Source organism: Pavona decussata, unplaced genomic scaffold (assembly GCF_977016875.1).
Source record: "Pavona decussata unplaced genomic scaffold, jaPavDecu1.1 SCAFFOLD_321, whole genome shotgun sequence".
In the NCBI taxonomy this organism is placed as follows: Eukaryota; Metazoa; Cnidaria; class Anthozoa; order Scleractinia; family Agariciidae; genus Pavona; species Pavona decussata.
In genome coordinates, this window is record NW_028145711.1 from 180482 (window position 1) to 193659 (window position 13178).

Sequence of the window (13178 nt, forward strand, 5' to 3'; positions counted from 1 at the left end):
GAAGGACAAAATATGCAAGGCCGGCCTAGATATGAACACCCTCAGCGCCTTGTATAATGCAGGAGGTTCAAGGGCTTTACTAACAATTTTAGTATTACCTCCAAGCAAAACAAGCAAGAAAGATTCTAGAGCGAAACCAAAAGTCACCAAAAAACTGATGGTGCCTACAAGTGTAGTTAATTTTTTCACTACCAGATAAAAAGACAAGTAATGAGTTGGTTTCATTACTTGCTTGCATTAAATCTATGTAAAAATGATGTTTTTTTAATAGTAAGTAGATTTAGTGTGTAGCCTTTCTTGATTTTTTTGCAAAGGCACAAGAAGCATTTTTGCCCAGAAAACAATTGCTGTGTGACAAGGGAATTTCTGTTAGGCCATACGTGATAACAATTGCCCTGTAGTGGTCGATAAGCCTGCGAAACACAATAAATTGTCATTGCAAAAATCAGATTTAGTAGTGCGGTGTTTTGAGTTTTTTCTCCTATCTCACATTCTTTTTTTAACGTTAACACCCATGCCTCCTAAGCACCGTGCAACAAGCCATCCTAAAAGGAAGTTTTCGGGAAATCAATTCACAAAACCTTCGAGAGGAAATTCTAAGAGTGGGATGAAAGAAATGAACAAAGAAGCATGTGGTTCAAATACCGTCGGTCAACATAGTAAGCAGTCTGTGTCTTCAAAAAAGCTTTTGGCAAAGTCTGATGCCATGGAATCAAAACCTTGCAAAGTTGAAGAACCTCACGAAGAGGTAACAATAACGAGTTTCAGGTTTGTCAACATGCAGCTACTCAGCACAACATTTTCTCCCCTGAGGTGTGCTGATTGTGGAGAATTCAGCATAGCGCTTTTGGAAAACCACTTAGAAAGGAAGAGATGTGTTTCGAGTCTTGAGTCTTTTGCGAGAATTGTGGCTGGAAACATGAGTTTTGGACGTCTAAAAAGCAGACTTTGAGTTTTGAGGTGAATAGGCGTTTAGTGTATTCCATGAGATCGATACGAAGAGGGCACAGTGGAGCAATGAATAATGAATATGCCACCGCCTCCAACAGCAAGGGCATATCAGAAAAATGCAAGAACGGTTGGTAAACATGTTAAAGTTGTTGCTAAAGATGCTCTGCCCAGTTCAGCAAAAGAAATCACGGATGCCCAGCATGCTAGTGAAGAATTGTGGTACCTGGAAGAGGAGAGAATACTCTTCACAGAATAGTTGCGTGATAATCATGTCAATTGATACTGGTAAAGTCTTAGATGTGGAACCACTCACTAAAGTTTGTAAACATTGTCAACTTCACTCCCATTTAGATAAAGACAGTGAGTAGTACCGTAGATGGAGAACAGAACACAATAACTGCAAAGCTAATTATAAGGGCTCTGCCCCAGCCATGGAATCAGAGGGTGCAGATCGTATTTTTAGACGGTCTGTTGCAACTCATAAGCTTCAGTATACTGACCTGTAATTCAGATGGTGACCCTGCAAAAGTTACAATCAAGTCAAGGATGTTTATTCTGCAGATGGTATTCAAGCTGTCAAGAAAGAATGTATAGGACACGTACAAAAATAAGTGGGCACAGCACTCAGAAAACTGAAGAAGTTCCTGGTCTCGGTGGAAAAAGAAAACTCACCAATGCCACAATTGATAAACTTTATAACTATTATGGCATTGAAATAAATGTGATGGTATATATTATGGCATTGCTATTTGTTCTACCATTGGAGAATGGAATGGAATGAAAAAAGGCAATGCATGGATGTTCTTCCATTGTGCCTCAAGTGAACGACGTGATCTTCACACCCACTGTCCAACTGGACCCTTGAGCTGGTGTGGTTGTAAGCGAGACAGAAACAGTTTCAAACATAGGCCTGGATTGCCTGATGCTTTTATTGCAAAAGTCAAACCTGTGTATCAAAGATTGAGTGATGGTTCTTTGCTGGAAAAATGCCTTCATGGAAAACCTCAAAATCAGAATGAAGCTGCAAATGGAATAGTGTGGGAATGCATACCCAAGGAAGCTTTTGTTGGAGCTGGCTTGCTGGAATTTGGCTTGTTTCATGCTGTAAGCCACTTCAATACTGGGGCTAGGACTGTTCTGCTGCTTCAAAAAGCACTAAAAATTTCCCCAGGAAAATACACAGAAGAGGGGTGTGGGCGCCTTGACCTGGATCATATTTGTGGTGCTGAGTACTGTCCCTTAGGGGACAAAGAAAGAAAAAAGAAGACAAAAGCCAACAAGCAGGGGGTGTCAGTTATGCTGCTAGAGCATTTTAAGACACTTACTTTGTTCAGAGATTGAACAGAGGGTTTTGAAACCCAAGTACAACTTTTAGATGCATTTTTCTGTCAAACTGCATTTTGATAGAATTCCGACTAGCTCAACATGCCTAGTTCAAAATATTTAAGATAATTTCATGCAATTTCTGTAGAAAATCTTGAATGGTGCTTCTGTGCAATAAACCTAACACAAACTACAAAGGTAAATTGACCATTCCATGGCAGGCATATTTTTTGTAGAAAGGGCCCATTATTTGTTTTTGTGAAAGTTTTTCATGAAAGTTGAAATTAAAATATCCTGAGAAGCTCATCAACTTGACTATCAGCAGCTTTCAGCACCCTCCAGACGTAAGTCATGTAAGTCTTACACAATCAGGCAGTCCCCTACGGATCACTATGCCATTCAAGGATCAGAAATCTGCTGACATGGTTCGCAGACAACTTTGCAACCTTGGGCGAAAGATCAATCACGATTTGCAGCCAATTTTTACTAGCAAAAAGATCATTGATGACTTGAGGTAAGCAGAATTGAAGTCTCCTATTGTTAACCAACAGAGTGTTGTGTACGAATTTACGCGTGATCTGTGCGATACAAATTATATCGGTTACACGTGCCGCCACCTCCATCAACAACACTGTTTGAGATCAACAGACCAGCAAGGATCGAGAATTCGGCGATGACACGAGGTCATTGAAACATCATGTAACGTTTTTTTCGTTAATTTTTCTTTTAAAATGTTTCTCAAAATCGATCTGGATAAGATTTTGATTACTTGACATGGTTAAAATCATGTTACATAGAATATTTTAGGTTCATTGCACAGATCTATCTATGCTTATAATATCCTAAGAAATTTCAGGGCCACAGGAGTTTTCGTTATAGTTATTGCTGTTGGTGGATGCCTGTAAAATGAGGGTTTAGTGGGCGTAGTCCTGTTGCTATGGTAACAGATAGTGTCAACAACAGTGCCAAACAATTTCTCTTAGTGAGTGTTATCACTGGAGGGACTAATGAAAATGTTTCAAATAATGTTAAAAATTTCCCTTTTTGAAGGTATCATACCACCTTAAAATCTCATGTCCACATGTGGCATCTCTGGAGGCCTCCTCCTTTGCCATTACTGAGGAAAATGGCGATATTTATCTCTTTTGAAAAAGCTCAACTTGGTGGTACCATCAAGTGTAAAGGAATGCAGGAGAAAAAAGGTATCACTTTTCTCCAGAGCCAGGAATGATGTTATAAAGTCATCCCTAATTATTCTCCAGGCAACAAATGGGAGAGATAAGCCCTCCCAAAGTGAATGAGTTGTGTGCACAGCAAATAGTATTTGTGGTGCCTGAAATGAAGGACCCCATGCCTCCAATTCGTCAGGACGCCTTTAAGCTGTGGGTATGTACCTAAATAAATATATAATTGTGTGCACAGACTCCTGAATGTTCACCATTTCATTTTCTGTCAGAATGTTACGTCAAAGTTCTACTATCAATATTATGTTTTGAAATTACACTTACAGTCAATCTATATCAATAATGTGACCAGTATTTCAAAGAATGAAATGAACATGCAGAGTCATCTTTGTAATGTCTGGCATTTGAATGGAGAGTAAACGTTACAGTGTAGAGAGGGGTAACATTCACAGTAATTTACATTGTACATTTAAGTTGGGTGGTACTTTCATTCATACCACAGGTTTACTTACTTTGGTTCACATAAGGCAGTAGGTTATATAAACATTAAATGCTAGGAATGAACTGTATTAAGCGTCAACATGTAATTTATTTTTAAAGGAAAAGACATCAAACCAAATTTTCAATCTTTGAACATTGTGAGAAGGAGTGAATTAATTGTGACCTTTCTTTTGCAGTTGAAAAAACAGCCATAGTATTGCTAACCCTATCAAGGGCATGGGGAATAAAGGAAAAGTTTATGGACCTTGTGAGGGTAAGAAATTATCCAAATAAAATTATAGTTCAAGTTAAAAGGCCATAATGTGAAAAAATGGCAAGTGTACTATGTGCAGCCTCTCTCAAAATGATTCTATGCTGAGTAGGACAAGTTAAAAGCTCTTGTAGCATGAATGAACTATGCTCAAAACTGGCCTTCAGGGCAACAATAATCTAAAGGGTATTTCACAGCCTATAAAGCTGGCAGGATTATTTGGATGAACACGAAGTAGGATTGGTCAAGTGGGGATCAGAAGAGCGTGTTTGTGTGTTATGGACAATTGACTGCCAGCTACACATGCTACTCATGCTACCTGTAGGTATTCTATTTATATACTAACAATCAGTATTATTCAAGTATCGTTCTTAATTCCCGTCTGTCAGCTGGTCAGTGATCTGTTTTCAACTGGTAGAAATACTTCAAGCCAAACATAGAATGAAAAATGAAACAAAGAAAAGCAAGATAAAGCCAGTTTGACTACAGACAACTGAAGATATGGTGATTAAGTAAAACAACAACACAGATTCATTCTGCACGCTTGTTTGAAGCATTCAGAATTGCAATATTGAGATCTTATTTGCCAGGACAAAAAAAGTGTGGATCGAACATCCTTACTGGGAAGGATACAAATTGATACCTTTCCAATAAACAATTCTTTTAACCTTATTTCCCCACTGAAGCGATGTTCTTGTTCTTTTTTGTAGAATGATACCAACTTTGAGACATTTGAGGCATTTAGGAAAGCATATTTTTTACACATTTTCGATTCATTTATTTTTCCTTTATAAGTTCTACAAGTTTTATATTAATTGTAAATAATGGTACTATTGGTTAGTCTTCGTTTTATCAATTTCGAAAGCACGCTAGATCATATGTTAATGAATTTCGCACTATAGAAATAAAATTATTATTATTATTATTATTATTATTATTATTATTATTATTATTATTATGCTGATTGCCATTAAGTGTCTGCAGACTGCGATGGGGATGATGATCAACTCTTCATCGTGATTGACAATGAAATTGTCATGAAAACTGATGGTTACATGAAAGGCTTGTTTTCTTGTTTTTGGAGCACAGCACTTCTTCAATTTGGAGTTTTCCCAGAAACTTAAATTATGTTTTGAGTTCCTAGAAAATCCATACCCACCCCTTAGAAAGTCATTGAAAATTCCTAGGGGAACAGGGGTCTTTAACAACCCACAATTTTAGAAGCAAAGTAAAGGCTAAAATGGAATTTCCTGGGGGGGGGGGGGGGGGCAAAACAAAAAAGAACCATCCGTGGGGGAATATGGATATTTTCTGGAACTACACATTAGAGTTTAGCCTTCGGATTTGAGATTGTCCCCTAATAGTTTTTTCCTTTTTATTAACTTTTAATTAACATTGTCGGATCAAAGTATAAAACTGCAACACCAGACCACAAGGTTATGTCAGCAGGGTGTCAAGCGAGTCCTATATTTCCTTAAAATCCGAGTTTTCCTACAAAGTCATATAAATTAAGGAAAAATCCTATACCTCCTATTTTAAGCGGTCTTTCTTAAAGTGTTTGTATGTCCAGTATGCCCTGGAAGCTTTAAACCCGATGCTTCAGATTTATGCCCTTCTGAGACCACAAGTAGCTCACCACCCTATCTAGAACAGACTGCAAAAAAAAAAAAAGAAAAAAAAAAGAAAAAAGTCTGGGGTGAGTGGGTATATCCCACTGGACCTACTTCTGGAGTTCTTTAACAACTTTGTGAAGGCAACCGTAAAGAAGTCTGGTCCAGGTGCTACACGGAAGTCACTTGATAGAATTTGCCACTCTGATGTCACAAGTGGGCTCATGCATAACTTTGACTATGCCATGTCTGTTTTTTAAGAGTTTGGGTAAACATGTCCAGAAATCAGTTAAGGGTGATCTTGCAAAGATTGTGAATGAGCTTATCTCTAATAAAGCATTCCATCACACTCCAGACCGAAAGTACCATCACTATGCACAAGTCAAGCCGAGTATTTTATGTGGCTTTGACATGCAGAAAATGTTTCACTGGATAGATGATCATAAAAAGTATATTCTACATAGCCGTTATCATTAGTTTTTGTTTTATACTTACATGAAGGGCTATGTCATAATGATTCCAGGTATAGGTTAAATCTTAGCGCCTTCACCCATACACAAAGACCGTATCCTGTAGAGTTGTAAGATATGAAACAAATTTCATAAGGGGAGCACTTAAACCACAATAATTCTTGGCATTAAGCATTAAAACAACTATTTAAAGTTTAAATCCATGACTGTCCTTGCCATCTGTTGACAGGAAAATATGCCATATAGTCTTGAATTAAACAAAAGTGGCCCTTTTAACTTAGAGTTGGTCGATAATATTATTGCTCTCTATTTGATAGTAGTTGCTGACCTAGTGTAAAAAAATAAAGAATAGTGTATACTTCTATCGTCTTAGTCCAAGGGAGGGGAGCTCCCTTATATGGCTTATATGGAGATGTGCCACTGGACAGGTTCTGGTTGTTGTCCCCTCTGTCCTAAACAGGGAATTCTCTTACTACATATGTAAGAAGCGCCAAGGATGTTTTTACTTTTAAAAGCTTTTGAAAGTTAATTTTTAATTCAATACTGTTTCTACACAGATGAATTTTTAGATCTTATATACCAAATTATTATCACCATTTGTTTTTGTATAGACAGACGATTTATGAATAGTGATGTTAATTTTTAAATTCTTGTTTTCTGTTTTTGTACCTTCAAGCAAACAAAAGTAATTAATATAATGTAAATTTCCTTTATTGCAAGTGCTAATAAATGGCTTTAAACAAGACGGCCTACATTTTGTCCTTTGTCCTAAAAAGGGTCATAAGAGTGATGTTGCTGTCCTAAACAGGGTGTGTATTTTAGGATTTTATGTCCTAAACAGGGTCAGGGTTTCAAACCTTCAGCAGCTCACCTATACTTAAATATTGGTCAACCTCCCCCGGGTCTTCACTCCAGGGTACTCCCCTGGTTTTTGGGCTCTGTTTATCATGCAATTCTGCCAAAAACAATTTTACCACTACTCAAATAAAATTCAATATTAATATTTAAAATTACAGAGGAGAGGTAAGTTGTTGTGCTACCATGCTAGCAAAATATCTCGACCTCAAAATCTTTCTTGAGAGAGACAAAAAGTATGGGCTACAGTTTTGTTCCTGAGTGCAACAATGCACAGGAAAGTGACAAACGTGCCAATTTCTGCCATATTTGTAGGACCACAGTTTGTTTAGATCTGGAGATGTTGCTACCACAGCAACATGCCAGTGTCTTAACCTCTCTATTAATCAAAACAGGGTAGTGAATTATCAGCAAATGATTCAAAATTACAAGAATGATCTTGTCTTTCTGGTTCTGGACACGGGAACCAAAGTCCTCACAGTCATGTGGGTCAAGCAACAGGTTTAGGGAAGAATCATCACGTAATTGTCCCCATCCTGTCATCGTCATCCATTGATTCATTCGTGGTAGCTGGATGACGTTCTTTATATGTGCCAATGTAACTGAAAATGTCCAGAAGTGCGTTTCCCGCTCCACTGGACCGGAAGCGCGTTTCCGAATGTCTCAGTTGCACTGCAGGGTTTTTATTTAATTATCAACTAGCAAAGAAACGAATGTTAAATCCCACCTTCTTGAAATTACAACCACGCGATCATGAGAGCAAAAGAAATGAGGCCTAGACGTTCTATTATGAAAGTTGCTATAAAGTTGCTGTACTGATTTTGAGGTTCTTCAATCTCAAGTGTCGATTCCTATTTTTAACTAAATTCATCAGCCTCCCTGTAAAATGTACCTAATCGCTCATATTTCTATAACCCATCCCAAACTTACATGATTGAGACCATACCCTTAACAGCGGATCAGATTCGATGCCATGGCATTTTATGGTAGCTTTTCCAAGGAAAAATGCGATTTAGTGGTATGTCATATATGATATTAAATTTATTTCCCGTCCGTAAGAAAAAGCAGCATCATACAAAGATTTCCTTACTTCAATGCATCTTTCCTTGAAATTCCGTCAACGACGAAAGTAAAACTATCTAACCATCCCATCTCAACATTTTGGGGGAACAGCTTGGATACGAGCAATGACTGAGTCTAGCTTATGCAATGACATCTAAGAACGCAAGGAAGAGTGTGGAAAAAAACTAGTTAACGTTGTGTTGCGTTTCAGTTGGTACACGATGAGCAGTCTACTTTTTAACAAAAACCTAGTGGAGAAAACACTAGTGAGAGGGCCGGTGAACTTTGTGATTTGTGGGCGCAAAAGACTGGCAGATTATGTCTCTGCTGTTCAGTTCCCGCTCCGCAGTCCCTAATTCCGCGTGCGACGCTTACATACTCAGGTTCGGTGGAAAGATACCTGAACTTCTCACAGCCTTTTCCTCTGGGAAGGGAACTGGGTCATGTTTTAAATCAATGTTTCTAAGCACATAGCTGCAAATGGCATGGAACCATAATTTAGCGTATTACACTCTTGTTTAGCGTTCGAGATGCAATAGCTTGTTTCTGTAACAAATAAAAAATGGGCTGTAACTTCACGTTCTGTCAACAAGACAAGTTTGTAAGTTATAATCCAAGTTGTAGTTAAAGTTGTTTACTCAAAGCACGTCCAGTTGTAATAATTGTGCCTGATGTCAAAGACACTGTTTACATTGGACTTGGCCAGTATTTTAAGTGTTGAAATTTAACAAATCGTAATCTCAAGTAATTGAGTGATTTATCCTTAAGATATGACATCCTTATGACATCCTATGGAGGTCAAATGTTATTTAACGGCAGCATTGTTGACCTTTGTCTTATGTTTCCCCAATTCACTGAGTAACACCGTGTCCCCCATAAACTGCGGAGGCGTTTCTTTGTAAAATACACACTCAGTATAAGAAGGCTTGAAAGGGTTTTCAGCTTCACGCGCGCAACTCATATTGCATGCGTCAACTGATTTCCTTGCAAAAAGTGAAGCATGATAAAATATTGCGTAGATTCGCGCAAACCGGAAATAAAATGGGAAAAAAACATTCCTCTACTCAAAAGTTCGCTCTGTGACCTAAGGAACACTCAATTTGGCTCGAAGAATAGATATTGGTAGGGTGCATGGAAGGAAATCATGAGGGGTTTTTTAAGAAGATAAAAGATTTTATTGAAAACAATACATGGCAGCCAAGGGCTGAATTGCGTACCGTCAAAATGTAAGTAATAAAAATTAATGAAAAGTTCCGTTAAATTTATTCCAATAAATAAATGTAGAAGTAAACGCTTAAAATAAAACCATACAGCAGAGCAATTGAGATTGGATGGATTGAAACACTCGTATCCAGAGTCCTCAGGCTCTCAGGTCAGCTGGGAGAGACTGAGAAATCCCTAGGACTCCCAAGAATTTCCAAAGAGTCTCTCCTGGCAATGCACTTCCGGTTAGCGCTCCCTGGGAGTGTGGTTACTCAGCTCAAGATGGCGGACAACCTCCCTGTAGTTTAAAACCATGTAGGACCAGAGGAAGAAATTAAATTTCACTTGAAGTATGAATGCATTTCTTATGTTATTTAAATTTTTTGTACTTACACTCAGAAATTTTGGAGGTCTTTGCTTTCAAGTTTTTGGGGTCTTAGGGTCTTAGAATCTTCGTTTTAGAGGTCTTCGTTTTCGAGACACCCATCTGAGTGTGCAACATGTAGTTGTGGGGCCGCAAAGTCCACTTCAGGCCTCCAAAGATCAGGGGCCCTTTCTCAAAAGTCCCGGTAACTTACTGGGCCCAGTAAGTGGCCCATTAAGTCCCCGATAATTTTACGGGTGTTTCTCAAAACTCCTGCTATTTTCAATCCCGGTATTTTTCCCGATAACTTGCCCGTTAATTTACGGGAGCTTGCATGCTCCCAAAAAGTTTACGGGAGGTAATATTTCTTGCAAAACAAAACAAGATGGCCACCAGAGGCGGACTTTTTTTCTCGGTTCGTTGGGCACGCACTTACCAAGAGCGAACGATACTAAAAGGAATGGCAGAATGTGAAGTAATAGAGATACTGCCTGTCCAGAGAAAGAATTAATTGGCTAGTTGAGGAGTTTAGGGGAAACCATGAGAGAGAAACCAGGACAAGTTGTCCGCTATCCACGGGAACACAGGTTTATATTTGTGACCCTCCACGGGAAAATAGGGACAAAGATGATAGCACGCTCACAACACACTTCCACTTTAAAACAAAAGAATTTGATTTTAGCACGCTTAAGGCGTGTTCAGAATCTTGCCTCATTACTGAATCTTTTGTTTCGCAGGACACGCTAAAAACAATAAACAGCGTGACCTAGCGAACAAAGAAGCGTGATCGATCGAACAAAAAGCCGTGTTAATCTCAACAACAAAAGGCTGCATGCAAAAAAACAGCACGCTGGCCGTGCGAAAACGCACGCAAAGCGTGACCAGTCTATTTTTTTGAAGAAAGACTGTTTCACAAACCAGACATTAAATCAGAAATACCTTTTCAAAGCATGTTGTCAACTTGCCATCCCTTATTCGCAAAAAGCCGAAAACTTTGTGCTATCGATAATTACATCCATCGCTCTACACATTTGCGAATTTTCAAAGCAAGCTTTGCATAAAGGAAAGTTCATTGGTAGACTCCATGATCAGATGAGAAGATACAAGAAGATACCGCGAATTTTGAGAGCAGATCACGCGTAGCCATGGTAACGAGATACACTGCTTACATCCCATAATAATTTTGTTTTCTGTGATAGTGTTCTAACTCAGAACATAAATTTCACTTCGAAGATCCAGAAGTGGAGACTAAAAGAATTTTTAACTCATGGTAACTGAATATATCTTCCAGATCAAGGTTTGAGTAAGTAAAATAAATATTTTCGTTACGTTGACCTTCACTGTTAATTTACAGTTCAGAATCACTGATGCGTTTATTTATGAACTTTGCTTAATCTTCGGTCTCGATAATGACAGCTTTTAAGTGACTTGGTGTTGTTCTGTTATATTTCAAGCGTGCTCTCGAAAGGTTTAGCGTGCTAAATCGCACGCAAAGCGTGACATCGAGCACACTTATCGAAACAAAAGGGTAAGCGTGCTCTTAAAAGGTTTAACGTGCCAAATCGCACGCAAAGCGTGACATCGAGCACACTTATCGAAACAAAAGGTTTAGCGTGCTAAGTATTCCGTAACAAAAGGTAGTGTGTTCTACATTGTCATACGGATTAAATATACGCATATCCGTGACACTGCACACGCTAAGCGTGCTGTGTTAGCGTGTTGTGAGCGTGCTATCACCTTTGTCCCTGTTTTCCTGTGGAGGGTCACATTTGTTATTATAGAAATCTAACTACAATTAACTCCTTATTCTTGTGATTTCAGTTGCTAAAACCAGCACTAATGTAACTAGCCAAGTGGGTTTTGTGGTTAGCTCGGGAATTGCTTGCAGCTTTGCATCAATGGTAAGGCATAAGGCCAGCTTGGCCTCTCGTGGCCCGTCACAGTTTGTTTTCAGCTCTAAGATGGCTTTTTATGTGCTCTTAAAAAATACTATACGAGAATTACCGAATTGGATGTATTTACTAAGAAAATGGGAGGAAATTAACTAAAATGTTTTGAAATGGAAAAAGTGAATACCGGTAACAAAAATGAAATGCAGCTCAAACTACAATCGCTGGATCCTAAAGTCTCAAGTTCATGGAAAATGGTAATAAACAATTTTAAGCTGAGTGTTAATCAATCTAGCGATGAGATGATCAGAAATCAGCTTGAAATTTCCTCAAAAATTCCATTACTTCAAGCTAAGATATTTTTAGCAACATTTTCAATGTTTAGCAAATACAGTTGAACCTCTCCACAACGGCCACCTTGGGGACAGAAGAAAGTGGCCGTTGTGGAAGTGGCCGTTATGGGGAGGTAGGGGTGTAATATGACACCTTTTTTTTCGGGAAGTACAACATGTTTATTGTGCCAAGTTCATGCTTACTGTAGCCTATAATGGCAATCCAATCTTAAATAATATATACAGATAAAATACACAATAAAACGTAAATGATGTTTCGAATCAAAATGTTAACAAGACGAAACGAGCAAGGTTCGCAACATTCGCTGTATTATTGTAGACAATTTATGCTCACTGCAAGATATAAATGAAACAATCAAAATACGTATATCATTAAAATGGATACAGAAAAGTAATGTTCCGAAGACAAATGTCAATTACTGCATCAACTTATAAAAAAAGGTTTTTACAAAAAAGAGCTGTACTGGCCGTTGTCGAGAGGTTATTTTGGCAGTTGGGGACGCACTTTAGTGGCCGTTGCCGCTGTAGAGAGGTGGCCGTTGTAGAGAGGTTTACACAAGAGGTAATGTATGGACTGTCTGCCGGGACAAAAAAAGGTGGCCGTTGTAGAGAGGTGGCCGTTGTGGAGAGGTGGCCGTTAGTGGAGGTTTGAGTGTAAATCCAAATTAACTCTGTTTGAGATTTTTCTGTTGAAATTATCGGTTTCAGTCCTATTTATGTTGCTTCCTCTGTGGTCCACTCTCTTTCAAATCTTTGTCATTGTAATATGTGAAGAGCAATGTTCAGTTGAGTACAAGAAGTTTTGTTATTATTGACATTATAATGTGGTTTTCAGGTTCTGACAGCACTGCACTTTTAAGCATCTGGAAGTTTCTGAAGGTAATTGGCGATACAATGGATATTTCTAAAGCAAGCGTGAGCAGATCTTTGATGTCTCTCTCTCAATGTCTGGTGAACATTGCAGCTGGGTGGATTTCATTTCCTACTTCAAATGCAGAGATAAATGTAAGTGACGATTATCAAGTACAATTCAATTGTGTAATGCAAGAAATAGTTCAACATGTAGACAACAAACAAACTTGGAACTATTAGTTTATTTTTTATAAACATAGTTCCCTATATCTTTTGGTCTACAAAGTAGCCCGATTCTTTGGGGCCACTGA

General features: G+C 38.4%; 1 pseudogene; it reads left to right on the plus strand.

Moving 5' to 3' along the window:
• Positions 1 to 514: 514 nt before the first annotated feature.
• On the plus strand, positions 515 to 2267 carry LOC146453885 (uncharacterized; annotated as a pseudogene).
• Positions 2268 to 13178: the final 10911 nt, after the last annotated feature.